This window comes from Taudactylus pleione, unplaced genomic scaffold (genome assembly GCF_031769625.1).
Source record: "Taudactylus pleione unplaced genomic scaffold, aTauple2 ptg000256l, whole genome shotgun sequence".
Lineage (NCBI taxonomy): Eukaryota > Metazoa > Chordata > Amphibia > Anura > Myobatrachidae > Taudactylus > Taudactylus pleione.
In genome coordinates, this window is record NW_028284658.1 from 15597501 (window position 1) to 15614189 (window position 16689).

Below are 16689 nucleotides of genomic sequence, written 5' to 3' on the forward strand. Positions count from 1 at the left end.
TATGCTTCCAACTTTGTGGCAACAGATTGGGAAAGGCCCTTTTCTATTGCAACATGACTGTGCCCCAGTGCACAAAGCAAGGACTATAAAGACATGGTTTGAGGAGTTTGGTGTGGAAGAACTTGACTGGCCTGCACAGAGCCCTGACCCTCAACCCCATCAAGCACCTTTGGGATAAACTGGAATGGGGATTGCGATCCAGGCCTTCTCATCCATCAGTGCCGGACCTCTAATGCTCTACAGAATTAATGGGCACAAATTCCCACATAAACACTCCAAAATCTTGTGGAAAGCCTTCCAAGAAGAGTGGAAGCTGTTATAGCTGCAAAAAGGGGGACCAACTGTATATTAAAGTATATATATTTGAATACAATATCTTACAGACCCTGTTGGTGTAATGGTCCATATAGTGTATATTCATACACACACACAAAAGTTTGTCTGCGAATCTCTACAACTCTCAAAGTAAATCTGCCAAATCTTATAGTAACATTTCTTTATAATAAATAAGCTATTAGACCGCATAGACTAATTTTATATATAAGATTTGTTGCTGTCTGGTTAAGCATTCAGGCACCAGTGCACCGATTGGCATGAAACCAACGTGAGGTGGTCTAGTTGGATAATGGACAGGTTTTAGGAGGGGGGGTTAGGGTCCTGATCGGAGCTCCCATTGGTGCACGCTGGGCAGAGCTTTGACCCGGGGAGCCTGTTCTGAGTCTTCCACTGAATGAATTTGGATGAAAACTTCAGAGGGTTGGCAAATGGTCTGGGAAGCCTAATAGAGTGGTTCGGGTATCGGTTGGACCTCATGGCAGAGTGAGCCGGGCAGAGCTGTGACCCAGGAAGCCTGTTCTTGGCCTGTCACTGGATGGATTTGGACGACATCACATAATAACTTGAAGCTTTAAACCCGGCAATGTCTGGTACTTCAGCTAGTTTGTAAATATTTTTGTGTTATGTACATCCATTTTACTTCCAACTCTGCATCTGCCAAATTTAGTGTAATCCAAGATAACAGCAATTGTTTAAAAAAAAATACCAATATTGCTACAGCATTAGTGCAAAAATCAGCTCACCAGATCTTTATCAGGTTTAAAATCCAGGGTCCAGAGTTATTGAACCAAGTCCATGAGATTCATTTTGAGAAAACATTGAAGTTGAAGAACTGTAATTGACTTCATGGTTTATATTACTGGCAGCAAAACTCTAAACTATGGACTTTGGCCCTCATTCAGAGCCGTACGCTCTGAGCAGAGCGCACGCTCTGAATGAGGGCCGGCCTCCATAACTATGGAGCGTCCTCCTGGACGCTCGTATAGCTGTGGGTCACAACCCACAGCCTATACGAGCGTGCAGTTTGTTGGCCGCGATGGTCTTGACCATCGCGACCATCGAAACTGCGAGCCGGAGCCTGCGGTTGAGGTTTTCAACCGCAAGGCCCGGAGTGATTTTGGCTCTATCAGAGCCAAAATCACTCCCACTGACATCACTAGTGATGTCAGTGGGCCGGCTTCTGACGGGAGGCATTCCCTTAGGAACGCCCCCGTCAGGGAGGCACGCCCACCAAAGGGGGCGTGCTGTCAATCAACATCGACAGCACACCCCCCCCGATCAGACACAACGAGCGAAGGAAAGTCCTTCGCTCGTCGCGTCTGGCGCATGCGCACGACGGAGCTCCCTCCGTCGTGCGCATGCTCAGTGCAGAACATCGACCCACTTGCGAGCGGACAGCCGCTCGCGAGTGGGTCTGAATCAGGGCCTTTGTTCACCATTTCAATGAAAAATATGAAGTTTCTGATGTACCAGGGCAGTGTTAGTACAAACTGGTAAAAAAAAAAAATGGACTTGATTCACTTCAACTCTAAACACTCCAAATATCCCAACTGTATCAAATTGCTACGAGAGCTATTGGCAAACATCAGTGAGAGCTGTTGGTAGACTATTTACTAGGAGACGTTTATCCTGTATTTTATGGACTCCATTCCATATACTATAACAACCTGACGGTGTACCTACTTGTGTCCTTCAATAATGTCTCTGTGGATGACAGAACAGTTAAGGTTGGAAGGTAGGGCTTTTGAAGCATTTTAGGACTTTTAGATATCATGAATACTAGGTTATAAAAATGGACCTGACCACTAAGCTTTCCATAAAAGTAAAATCACAAATATTCATATTAGACCTTGTTCCATTGCGATCTTTTTCAGATTTAGCAAGTCTCCGCTTTCTATTCTCCAACCTAAATTATTTTATAAATACTTGCATCTAAAAGGCACACTATGTCTTAAGTGTACCAACCTCGTTCGTGACGGGACCAGTCATCGGCAAGTGCGTACACACTTGCAGATCCCGGGAGCCACAGTGGGGGTCATGCTGCATTTGGCAGCATGGCCCCCACTGACAATATTGCCCATCCACGTGCGATGCTGCTGCACGGGAGCGCGTATGGGGCCCGATTCAGACCCACTCACAAGCGGTTCGATGGTTATGCATTGCGCACGTGCAAGCCCCGGAGTGAGTGAGAAATTCACTCACTCCGGGGCTCGCTATAAACGGGGAGGCTGTCGAAGTTGATCGACAGCTCGCCCCGTTTTGTAGGCGGAAAGGTGGGGGTGGCTGGTCAAACGGAGGTGTTTGACCAGCGTTTGTGGGCGGCCCTACTGACACCACCAGTGATGTCAGTAGTGAGCTTCTAGCTCTATTAGAGCAGGAAGCTCACTGGGGCTTGCGGCAGACGAGACCCTACCACAAGGTTCTCGTCGCAAGCCCGATGGTCGTGACCAACTGGCAGCTCGCAAAAGCTGTGGGTGGTCACCCACAGCTATGCGAGCGTCCAGGAGGCCGGTTTTAAAAAAAAGCAGCCGCCCTGATTTAGAGCGAGCACTTGATTTTTGCGAGCAGCTCTGAATCAGGCCCATATAGTCCATGACATATCTGGTACACACTGGTCGATGTGGACGATATGTCGTCCGATCCGGCGTCTAGTATGTAACCGGCTTTAGATATTTTAGTTAAACATTGCACAATTGAACCTGAATACAATGGTCTTCATAGGAAACCCTATGTAATCGTAGTCTTTCCACTAAAGGTTTAAATTACTTCTATCATATAACCAAGCCCAAAAAGACACTCACGAATTACAATGTGAAAAAGCCACAGGAGAGCCTCAGCCAGTCTAGACCCTAAGGAGGGTACCAAAATTTAAGCATATGCTGTCCAAAAGCTTAATTTCAATATGAAAAAAAGAATTCCTTCAAGCTTGTCTTCAGATGGTACATGGTCCCAACTTACCTATAATTTCCTACTTCAGACCTTTGTTGACACTAAGTGGTTGAAAAAGACTTCTGCTGCACATATGGTGGACCTGCCCAAAAATCAAGTGCTTCTGAACAAAAGTTCATGATATTATTAAATGGGTAACCAATATTTAAATGCCTGACTCCACTATAATCCTTGCTCCCTAGGCCCATTCACCACTCAAACTTATTTTGACTGAACAGGCACCAAACTGCATCCTATTGGTAGACATTAGCCAAACTCTAGAACAACATATGGTTAATAGGGGAAATTGTTATATATCGCTCGACTGGCAATTTTAAATTGTTTTGCTGATGGGTGTGAGCAATTATATATTTGGCCCAAATGCACAGAGTTTAGATGCATAAAGCAGCTAAACCCGTGCAGAGTAATGGGTGCACTGCCCAAGTTGCAATTTGGGCACCCAAAAACCTGACTTCACAATTTCTGCTAGCCACCTCAGGAGTGTGCAAGTGAAAATAATGGGTGCATGCAGCACTCGCGTCCATTAGCATAAACAATTGAATAGCTCCCGGTTACTCGGAAGACCGGGTACCCAAAAGCAATTGAATTCCCTCCAACATATTCAATGGAACATATCACAACTAGTTGCATGCCATTCCAAATTGTTTTAATCTTGGATGGATAATTTTGGAGGAAAGACCTCTCATATGCCAAATTTTGGGGTATTTTGAGGTTGCCGAATTAAAAAAAATAAAAAATATGAAGGGTTTTTTGAATTGGCTCAAGTTCTTGATATAATGGATATCCTTAAGTAATAGGGAACTTAGATTCCCATATGCATGCATTATGGCTATCAGAAAAATCTAGGTGAGATGCTAAAATTTTAATTGTTTACTCCACAATCATTCTAGAATATTCCCCCTCAGTATATAAGTTATCAGCCACCCAACCAGTCAGTTAGTTGAAAGTCTACTGTGTTTTTCATCAGTGTATCTCAAAAATAAGAGCCAATCTAGCAAAACCGATGCCATATTCGAAATCACCACAAAGTTTGCCCAAGATCACTCTAATAAGATTGGCAATGAGTGTTGATCAGTGTAACATAATTTACCTCTCATACAATTCACTGATAAAATAGCAAATAACTCAATTTGAAGAGCTGTACTTGAGAGCAGGTAAGGGAAGGAGTAAAGCTAATATTAATTATATTAACGTTGTGTTAGTCTGTTCCAAGTTGGCACAAAATTACTGAACAGATATTAAATAAGAATGCACCATTTTGTCGTGGAAACTTCTAGAAATAACCTGCACTGCGATTCATCTTGAAGCGTCAAATTAAAGATGAGCAGTAACAAAAAAAATTTGACATCACTGCAAGGAATAGATGTGGCACCATGCGTGCGGCTGGTAAGGGGTGGGAGGAGGCGTTTTGGGCCGCATTCACTTGAAAAGCATAGGTTACATACCAGTCTGTGCACAGTGCACACAGTGACATTGGTGGGAGCAGGTGGGGGAAGGAGCTAGTGGTCACATGGGCCTCTCACAAGAGTGTCCCTACGCAAAGTGATATCATGGGCGAAGCCGGGGCCAACTGCTAATTTCTTATAAAGTTGTTTCACTACTTTGTTAGCAAATGGTAGACTATTATACAAAAAAAAAAAAAAAAACAACACTGTACACAAAGTTTCTTGGACTTATTTTTTCCAATATTGTTGCATTAACTTAGTAAAAACATACATACATAGTGTTCTACCCTTCCTATTTGCACTATGCATACACATTTCCATTCCTTCTAACCATTCTAGATATATGTAATTGCACAACTTGCTAGCTGCTTGCATAATCTTTGGAAATACGTGCGTAAAAAAAAAAAAGAGCCAGTGCCAAGACCGTATCAGCTTTCCTTTGTATATACAGTGGGGCAAAAAAGTATTTGGACAGCCACCGATTGTGCAAGTTGTTGCACTTTAAAAGATGAGAGAGGTCTAATTTCCATCATAGGTACACTTCAACTGTGAGACAGAATCAGAACAAAAAATTCCAGAAATCACACTATGATTTTTAAACAATTTATTTGTATAATCTTGCGGAAAATAAATATTTGGACACCTACCAACCAGCAAGAATTCTGGCTTTCACAGACCTGTTACTACTTCTTTAGGAAGCTCATCTATCCTCCACTCGTTGCCTGTATTAATGGTACCTGTTTGAACTGGTTAACTGTATAAGAGACACCTGTCCACACCCTCAAACAGTCAGACTGCAACCTCTCCACCACGGCCAAGACCAGAGAGCTGTCTAAGGACACCAGAGACAAAATTGTAGACCTGCACAAGGCCGGGATGAGCTACTCGACAATATGCAAGCAGCTTGGTGAGAAGAGATCAACTGTTGGCGCAATTATTAAAAAATGGAAGAAATACAAGAAATACAATCTCCCTTGACCAGGGGCTCCATGCAAGATCTCACCACGTGGGGTATCAATGATCTTGAGAACGGTGAGGGATCAGCCCAGAACTACACGGGGGGACCTGGTCAATGACCTCAAGAGAGCTGGGACCAGTGTCACTCACAAAGGTCACCATTAGTAACACACTAAGTCATCATGGATTCAAATCCTGCAGCACCCAAAAGGTCCCCCTGCTTAAGCCAGCACATGTCCAGGCCCGTCTAAAGTTTGCCCGTGACCATCTGGATGATCCAGAGGAGGATTGGGAGAATGTCATGTGGTCAGATGAGCCCAAAATAGAACGCAGTGTTTGGAGGGAGAAGAATGATGAGTGGCATCCCAAAAACACCACACCCACTGTGAAGCATGGGGGTGGAAACATCATGCTTTGGGTATGCTTTTCTGCATAGGGGACAGGACGAGTGATCCGTATTATGGAGAGGATGAATGGGGCCATGTATTGTGACATTTTGGGCAAAAATCTCCTTCCTTCAGTAAGAGCATTGAAGATGCAACGTGGCTGGATTATCCAGCATGACAATGACCCCAAACACACCGCCCAGGCAACTAAGGAGTGGCTCCGTAAGAAGCATTTCAAGGTCCTGGATTGGCCTAGCCAGTCTCCAGACCTCAACCCAATAGAAAATCTGTGAAAGGAGTTGAAAGTCCGTGTTGCCCGGCGATAGCCCCAAAACATGACACATATAGAGAAGATCTGCATTGAAGAGTGGGCCAAAATACCTGCTGCAGAGTGTGCAAACCTGGTCAAAAACTACAGGAAAAATTTGACCTCTGTAAAGTAACCTCGGTTAGCAATTACAAAGTATTGAGTTAAACTTTGATTGTCCAAATATTTATTTTCCGCAAGAACAAATAAATTGTTTAAAAATCATACAATGTGATTTCCAGAATTTTTTGTTCTGATTCTGTCTCTCACAGTTGAAGTGTACCTATGATGGAAATTACAGACCTCTCTCATCTTTTAAAGTGCAACAACTTGCACAATTGGTGGCTGTCCTAAATACTTTTTTGCCCCACTGTATGTCTGGCACCATCTTGTCTTTTCAGCTTAAAGAGCCATCAGCAGACATGCTGAACACTCACTTACTAGAAAAGGTAAACATACCACTTCCAACATTTGTATTTCAGGTTTTGATTTACTTTGCTTTTTAATAAAAAAAAAAAGTTTTTACTGAAGAATCAGTGTGTGGAAGCATAGTGATAAAATAAAAACAAATGTTGGAGTAGAGCTGAAAAAATAAAGTCATGCTGTGTGCTGCAAGTAGATAGAGACATTAACCACTGCTGCCATTCAGCACATGGGCTGGCTCCCTTCTGGAATATAGCTGGACCTGTTAGTTTTGCGGATTATAACTGCAATCCAAAATCAAAAAAGTAATCTTCAAAATACATGTGCATTTCCAATAAGGATGTGTACTACAGTATTACAGGCTCTTGCATAAGCATTGGGGCCCCATGCTATAGTTTCAGGTCAAGTGGGTGATATCACTGCACACATGGCCCTCTTTAACATGCACGGACAGACATTCAATGTAACAATAAATTTTAAGCTAATCACCGAGGATGCCAGTTTTTCAGATAGAGCACCAACAGTACTTTTTATTCTATGCCGTCGAGCATTTGTATTGACCTGAGCGTCCTGAGACCATTCATGTGTGGGGTTGCTTCTCAGCCAAGGGAGTGGGCTCACTCACAATTTTGCCTAAGTACACAGCCATGAAGAATGGTACCAAAACATCCTCAAAGAGCAACTTCTCCCACCCATCTAAGAATAGTTGGGTGACAAAGAATGTCTTTTCCAGCATGATGGAGCACCTTGCCAATGCCATAAGGCAAAAGTGATAACTAAGTGGCTCGGGGAACAAAACATCAAAATTTTGGGTCCATGGCCAGGAAACTCAATGGGATTAAGGCCCAGACCTTAATCCCATTAAGAATTTGTGGTCAATCCACAAGAGGCGGGTGGACAAACAAATACCCACAAATTCTGACAAACTCCAAGCATTGATTAGGCAAGAATGGGCGGCCAGTCAGTCAGTATGTGGCCCAGAAGTTGATTGACATCATGCCAGAGCGCATTGCAGAGTTCTTGAAAAAGAAGGGTCAACACTGCAAATATTGACTCTGCATAAACTTAATGCAATTGTCGATAAAAGCCTTTGACACATTTGAAATGCTTGTAATTTTACTTCAGTATACCATAGTAACATCTGACAAAAAGGTCTAAAAACACTGAAGCAGCAAACTTTGTGAAAACCAATACTTGTGTCATTCTCAAAACTTTTGGCCACAGCTGTAGTGGTGATGCTCACTACCAGTTACAGCATTAACACCTGTAATGGCATCTATAATACCTTAAAAACACAAGCACTGTGTAAACGCATGGGTCAGATCAAATAGGTAGGGATAAAAAACCTGAAAGTGTCCATCACAGCTCTGTAGTCTCGCCAAGGCATGTCTACAATAGGACGGCCTGCAAACCCCTCTACTGCCATGTGCCTGATGCAGAAACTATCACAACCATGTCTCTGCCTGGGTGCACAATGACCACTGACTATTACAAGTCTGCATCGCTCATCTCGTTGAAACAAAAGCCCCTTTATCGGCTGTAGATCAGTCGGTGTAGGAGGAGGTGCTGTAAGAGTTGGGAGAAGAGTATAGAAAAAAAAATGGCTTAAGTCTTCTCAGACATACTTCCTTCTGCGAGTACAGATGTGTCCACATACATCTATCCTCCATGCGCTACAAGTCGCCCCACACAACGCGGGAGCTCCGTGTGCCTCAGTAGCGCTGAGCGTCTTTCATGTGACAACCTTCAAATGAGTCGAATTCACAGTGATGCGAATAGCTAGCATAAGCAGCTTCTGCTGTTAAAAATTATATGCGGCATGCCTACATTCTCTGTGCATCTTCGGGTGTATCTGCATGTGAAATGCTAGGTTAGTGTTCAGCGGCTGTAACACTAACGTAACATTTCGCATGCAGGTACACCCGCAGACGCACAGAGAATTTTGCTTGTGCTCGCTATTCGCATCACTGTGCGTAGACACATTTGAAGGTAAAAAGTCGCATGAAAGACGCTCGGAGCTACAGAAGGGTTTGTTAAACGCGCAAGGAGGCTAGATGTATGAGGACACATCTGTACATAATGCTTTAGGTAAAATCCCCCTCTTTGTCCTGCCCTTTGTGTATTGTCTAGATTTTAGCATATAGATGTTAGATTTCTATGTGCAGTACTTACCTCTGACCAATTTTCTTTCAAGATGTCCTGTTGTCTATGCTGGTTTTCCACCCGATTACCCATGCTTTTGCCCATTTTTTTAATATGTTCTTGCAAGAAGAAAAAAAAAAAAAAAGGGGGGGGGGGTGAATGGGTGTGACTAACTCTTTGCACCTAGATGTAGCAACGCAAGGGGTGTGAACACATTTATTTTTTCCCATGCCTATTAAATACTTGCTGCTTTTGCTTTTAGTCCACAAATGCTAGACAGATTTAGTTTTACACCGCAATTTAGATTTGAGCTATGACACGCCCCTCCCAAGTAAAAATCTTTGCACATTTTAAACGTAACCCACCTGCAGTGCATTATGGTTTTGTCAAGTTTTCAAACCAAGGACATAACATGCTGATTTTGAACGCCAAGCTGGAGCACATGTACCGATTAATAAAGTTAAACTCAAAGTTCAAAAACCTGAAGTTCTAAAGTGCATTATTGACACTCAGAATACAGAGATCGATTGGGGGGACTGATGACCAGTCTCCACTGAAACTCACTCCACATGAGCGTTTTTGAGTTGCACCTCAACCATTACCGCCTTGCACTTTCAACCGCTGTGCCGCAGCGGTTGTGAAGTGTGCAGCGGCGGTCAGAGCCGCCGGGCACATTATACTGTACTGCGGACTAGACGCGGCAGTGACACCACAAGTCACGCACGCCGCGTTGCCTGCCCCACCAGTGAGAGCCAGCCCTTTCCGTCCGTCTGCAGCCAGCCCTGTGTAGTGAGCCAATCTGCTTTTTATATTTCCGGTGGGGGACCAGCAAATGTGATTGTTTTGTTTCTGCGGGGGCCAATGTAGTGTGTTTTTTCATAGGTCACGCATGCCAAATCGCCAGATGGTATGCTTTGAAAATTTCAAAATCTTGTCTAGTGAGCCTTGATTTCAAAAAGGTTGAAAATCACTGCCCTAAGCACTAGTTAAAATAGATTTCTGTTTGCACCTCAAGAGTGTGCGAGCAAAAGTCTGCTAGTCCCAGGTTTATCACACATGCAATTGAATAGCTCTAGGCACTTAATTCAGGAGCTACACCCCCGGCGAATAGAATTGATTTCCTCCCCCTCAATGATAGTGGGTGATGTGATCTTTACGCCAGAAAAATTAAGGAGCAATCAAACGGTTTGACCAAAATAAGTTTAACAAAAAGGTCAAAGAAAACTCTTAGAACAGAAAGGGGTCAGAACTGCAGCATAGAACAATATTTTGAAGCAAGGCCTATGTACATCTTCCAAAGGAGTACCAAGTGGGAAGCATGAAAAATAAAAACTCAACCACAGGTGACCCAAGAAAGATCAGTAATTCCATACAATGATACCAAGTTAACAAATAGCAGAAGTGTGGTGATTGATAAAGCTTTCATCACTCTAAATTGTTTTGCATAAGCTCTGGAAGGTTAGGAGGCGATCTTTACTGCATCTCTCCTAGAGAGTATGCACTACTCCAGAGATTCCCAAACACGATCCTCAAGGCTCAACACCCAAGGTTTTAAAGATATACATTGTTGAGCACAGGTGACTTAATTAGTACCTCGATCAATTTAATTTAGACACCTGTACTCAACCATGGATATCTCTAAAACCTGTACTGTTAGAGAGCCTTGAGGACTGCATTTGGGAAACATTTGCACTACTCAAGCTGTTCTGTATGCTGTACCCACCACACTCTCCTCTCCGGCCTAAATAAGGGGGGGGGAGAAAAAAAAAAAGAAAAAAAGAAGGGGTGATTCAGTTCATTTTTAGTTTTAGACTGAGCAATATTCAATTGTTTCATGCTAGTGGGCCCATTACTTTTCGCATATGTTGTGCCTAAATGCAGTGATTAGCTGCAGAAAGAAGCCAAATGCATCTAAAGTCCTGGTCAGAGCACCCAAACTTCCATTTGGGCAACCAAAACACAGACTTTTCAATAATTTCTTCTCACCACATCAGCCACCGCAGTCACAAATGACCCAAATCTCAACGAAGGCACACCAGATCAAATACCTGCAAAAGTTCTCATGAGCTGTTGAGTACCACTTGAGGAAGTCTCATTGGTATGGTAGTCTCCTCTTATTTCACTTTACAACACTGCTTTTACACTTCATTTTTCTAATAGCTGCTCAAGTCTTCAGGTCCCTATTGCCTCTTTACCACCTTCAACTCGCTTCTCTATCCAACAACACACCCTCGCACACAATACATGGTTTTGCCATCCATTTCACAGACGAGCCAAAAACTGCCTGTGATATCCCACACACCAGCCACCTTCTCCTACAAAGCCCATCCTCATTTAAGTCTCTCCAGTCATTAAAGTCTCTGCACTCATCTCACCCTAAAACCTGCTTCCTCAACAATAATCCCTCGCAATTAGTCTGCACTCTCTACCACTGCAGGCCCACCACTAACACCTCTTCAACCTCTCGCCACAGGCAAGTCAACCTGATTTAAAAACATCCATTTCGCTAATCATATTTCTTTGCTCTAAATTGCTTTCAAAAATTGTTCAGACTTGTATACAACAGCCAATCTTACTTTATCAACTCTTAAGGTGGGTACACACTATGGCGATATATCTGCAGATAGTCGTTCATACACACTGAACGACCATCATCTGCTTGCTGCAGCGGGGCGGGTTGGAGTGGGGGCGGGGTCTAATCGTGGAAGGCGTGGCCACACCCCCTTCAGAAAAAACATTTGCAGCGATGCGCGCTGGGGAGGGGGCGCTGTGTGCCCTTCACTCCAGCGCACAGCCAATGGGAGATGCAGTCAGCGTGATCGCTCCCCCCACTTCCCATAGGAGACCGCTCAGGGTGCTGCTTTACCAGTCTCAGACAGTCTCCCAGTGCAGCCCAACACAGCAGCGTGTGCTGGGCTGCTGTGGATGGGGAGCTGTGCCGGATCCGGGAAAGTAGTATCCCGCTCGCGGCTCCCCTGTGTACAGGCGATCGGCTGCACCACACATGACATTTCACTCCTCTCTTCCTTTTTTGCGCGAAGAACAAACATGTCTGCAGACATATCTGTTCATTGGCTGTGCAGCACAGCCAATGCGATATGTCTGAACGACGTTAACAGGCATACCGTCTGTACACGGGGGCACGATATATTGGCCGATTAATTGATCGCCCAAAATATTGGCCAGTGTGTACCCAGCATTACTCTATTCTCAACTCTGCAACCAGGCTTCTCAATGCTTCTTAAAGATCAACATGTCCAAAAATACAGCTATTCTTCTCTCCTCCCAGAGTCAACAGCTCCTCCCAAATCTCCCTTACTGACAATACAATTTCCTAAGACTGGGTACATAAGTCTATAGATCATTAGTTCGATAAACAATATATCGCAAGTTCATAATTCGCATGTACACCCAAAATGTCTGAACGACACCGTTCAAAGACATATCAAGTCGACCCTGAAGCACAACCGATGCAGCTATATCTGGAAGATATATCTGAACATCAGGCTGTGTGTACAGGGACAGTCGACACCAACATCACTACTGAGCAGGCAAATTTAAATGGCATATAGAGTGGGTGATTGTTAAGAGTGTATAGCTTACAAGTCAGCCATTCAGATGGTGGATCGTTCTACTGACCGATCCACTGTTTAAATGTCTACCCAGCAAAAGTCACCCAAGTTTACTGCATTGAACGCACCCGCTGCTTTATTTGTGATCCCCAACCAGCATCCCCCTCATTTCACTCTCATCACTCCACTACAAATTCCTACACTTGTTCTCTGAACCACCCACAATCCAATCCAAAATTACTCTCTCAAAACCACCACCCCTTCATGCTTCTCAAATAACATCTAAAATTACTCTCCCCCTCCTTCTTAGAAGAACTATGACTACAACAAGCTTTTGGAAAGCACCTCCACACTTACACAGCCTAGACTGCTTTCAAATGCCACTACTCACTAATTAAAATTACCATGCCAAGTAACTCTTCCACAGTTTAAGTCTTTAACAAAAATGGGTTTGATCAGTGTTTAAAGCTTACCCAACTACCACCTGTAACAGGGATGGGGAACCTCAGGCCCGGGGGCCGTATAAGGCCCGCGGAATGATTTGGTCTGGCCCTCGGAGCTATTTTCTGCTAGCCTCATCTGGCTAGCAAGGTGCTTAAAATGGCACCCTGCAGCCAGAATCTATGCAGCAGTACCGCCTGGATCATCCTTAGGATGCTTCAGACGGTCACACTGCTGCCCTTACAGCTCCCCAGAGCATCCGGAGGATGCTCCGGGCATTGCTGTCACCGCCAGCTATTGTGACCCTGCCCCCATGTGATGTCACACGGAGGGGGCGTGGTCTGCACCAGGCCCGCAAATAATTTTATATATATCTAAAAGGCCCTCAGCAGAAAAAAGGTCCCCAACCCTGACCAATAATATCCACACTAATGCACCCCACTGTCAATCATCCGAGTCATTTCAACTGTGCCCTCTTCCAGCTACAATGTAAGCTAACAAGCAAGACCCCCCTCCACGCCTTGTTTTTAGGTGTACATTTTGTCTACCTTTTCTCTCCCTGCATTATAGATATCCTATTTACACCACTGTGGAGTGTAGCACTTTGGCTGTCAATGTCATTAGATCTGCAATGTCATTAAGAACCATCTTCAGCGTAAAGAACAAAAAGTCCTGGAAGTGAAATGGCCCCCACAGATGTCAAAATCAAGTGTCTGTGATTACATGGAGACAGAAGGATTTCAGCAAGCCTACATCCACAGAAGACCTGTGGTTCATTCTCCAAGATGTTTGTAACAACCTCCCTGACAAGTACCTTCAAAAACTGTGCGCAAGTGTACCAAGGGCAATCGATGCTGTTTTGAAGGCAAAGAGTGGTCACACCAAATATTGATTTAGATTTTTCTTCTGGTGGGTGTGTGTACACACATACTGTATATACACATACATATGTACACACACACACACACACACACACAATACCACTAGGCAGTTTTAGCAGGGCGCCGCGCCCTGCCAGATTTCAAAAGAGCAGAATGCGTCCTGCCCTTTCGGTAGCGCCCTGCTAAAACATGGCATGGGGTGCCTCGGGTTAGTGGTCCAGCACTAAATCAAATTCTTTATGGTCAATGTAATGTAAATATGTGAACAAACAGAAGCACAAACCTGTCCCCCACCAGATAACTGAAAAAAAGGATGACAGGTAAGCACAATTTACTTCACTTTACTACTACACTACATTTTTTTTTTTAATTTCTCAATAACAAACTTTTGACTTAGGGGTGGTGTGATTCAAAAAAAAAAAAAAAAGTTTGGAAACCACTGGTTTATATTGCAGTTTACCAAAATAGAGCAAGACATGTACTTGTACATAATTTGTAAGTTGAACTGTAGAGCATATGGATCTAGAATAGAATTCATATCTCAAGAATGATCAAACCATTAAAAATGTTAAACTATATGTCAGTGTTTCTTGTAAAACATGTGCAATAAGTATCAGATACTAATGTGAGGGTTTTTAGAAGTGGAGATGTTGCCCATAGCAACCAGATTCTACTTAACACTTATCTAACACCTTCTAGAAGATTCCGTGTTTCCCCGATAATAAGACACTGTCTTATTTTTTTTTTTTTGTTTAAAAAAAACACCATAGGGCTTATTTTCAGGTAAGGTCTTATATTAACTAATATTTACAGCAGTGCCCCTTATGCAGGCCACCCTTGCAGAAGTGCCCCTTATGCAGGCCACCCCCTTGCAGAAGTGCCGCTCATGCATGACCCCCCTTGCAGGCCCCCTTGTAGAAGTGCCGCTTATGCAGGCCCCCCCGTGTAGCAGTGTCCCTTATTGCAGTGCACTTACCTGACTCGCCGCCGTCCGGGATGTCGCTCTCACCTGCGCGCTGACTGGATCTAACATGATCCAGCAGGCGCGGCCGCACAGGATCCTCAGCGCGCGGGTGACGTCATGACGTCACCCACGCACTGCATGACTGGGAACGCTGGTCTCTGCAGCGTTCCCAGATCAAAATTAGTTCAGGTAGGTCTTATTTTCGGGGTAGGGCTTAATTTGGACCGGGTTACAAAATTAAGGGTAGGTCTTATTTTCGGGGTAGGTCTTAGTATCGGGGAAACACGGTAATAGCTAGAACCTTATTGGTTGCTATGGGCACTCATCTCCACTTCTAAAAACCCACACTTTAGTAAATATACCCATAAGAGGTGAAAGATAACTGCAAAGCTAAGCAGTTCTAGCATCAGTGCACACTGTACAGAAATCAGCTTTCAAGATTGTTTGGTACAATATAAGATTCTAAACATAGAGAGAGTATTAAGCCCATGTGTAAAACTTACACTCAAAAGTGGATTTAAAATGAACTGCCCACCTCTGTAAACAGTGGTCCAGTTCCACAATATACTTGTGAAACTAGGGATCACTTCAGCATTTTGTGTTTGGGGGTTTGGGGGAGAAATCAATGAGCTACAGGATTTAACAAAGCAGCTAAAAGCTGCGGTAAGAGCCCGGAGCTATTCCATTATTGCTCATGGTATACTTAACAAGCATTTCTGTTCGCACCTCAGGTGGGTGCGAACAGAAATACACGTTAAGTACATCCTCGTGGCTAGTCATGGGGATTACTGGGCGCTGTAATTTCATAGCTCCGGGCACTTAACCTGGAATGAATGCCTTACCGAGCCACCGTATATGAGGCTTACTGCAGGATGATTAAATAGCTCCAGGCATTTGACCCGGGAAGCTGAACTCCAGTAGTAATATAGCATCTAATTGAATCCCCCCTCTTTGAACGCAGTAGCAAGGAACGATATTTAAACTGTGTATGCGTAGTCCAAAATGATTGAAGACCTGCAGGAAAGGTGCTAGCTACACTCTGGAGTGCATTTACAAGTTATTGGCCAGTGGAAAAAAAAAAGAAGTGTTCCTTAACATTATTTTACACCAAACATGGGGCATAACAGAATTATAGTTCACTGTGTTTAAAGAAAACCTTTAAGTCTGTACACTAGTGGGTCAGTAATCTCTACCAATGAGAAATATAAAGGATAGGACCAAAAAAAAAAAAAGTGGGTAGATGCAGATTCTCATTTGTCTTACCTGTACTAGTGGCATCTAAGGCTGCACTACCAGGACCATTAGAGAACAAATACAATCCTGGCACACCATTTCAAGAGTGTGTAACTTGTGACAATGACAAATATTGTAATGAAAATAGAAAATATTCTCATATTAATGAAGATGTTCCATCTCACCTCAGATTTTATATGTTAAAAGACGTTGATATGCACAAAATTTAAGGGATAGCTTGTTTGACAAATATTGGGGGGTGATTCAGCTCAGCGCGATGTTGAATAGCACCAGGAAGCAATTCCCTGAGCCATTTAATTCCCGACGCTGTTAAATCCTAGTAGAACCCCTTAAGTCCGAAAGGCGTTTACCGTGCCTTAAGCTAGGTGTTTAGTTGTGTTTACCGGCATTCTCCGACTAAAGTGCTGGCCACAAGGCTGTTATAGTTACGCCAAGACAGAAAACAGCATCGTGGCTGGCAGTTAAGTTGGAATTCTGCTCGCACCACAGGAGGGTGAAAGCAGAAGTCCTTTAGTCTGACTTAACAGTGCAGTGAATTGAATAGCTCCAGGAACTTCTTCCCAGGGCTATTCAGCATCTCGCTGAATTAAATTGCTCCCATTGTAAGATTCCCCACATGATTACCTGTATAA

The 16689-nt window shown here is 43.7% G+C and overlaps 1 protein-coding gene across 3 annotated transcripts in view; it reads right to left on the reverse strand.

Annotated features, from left to right (window-relative positions):
• Nucleotides 1–16689, reverse strand: part of CPNE1 (copine 1) — a 146873-nt gene that overhangs the window by 104477 nt on the left and 25707 nt on the right. The window lies entirely within an intron of this gene.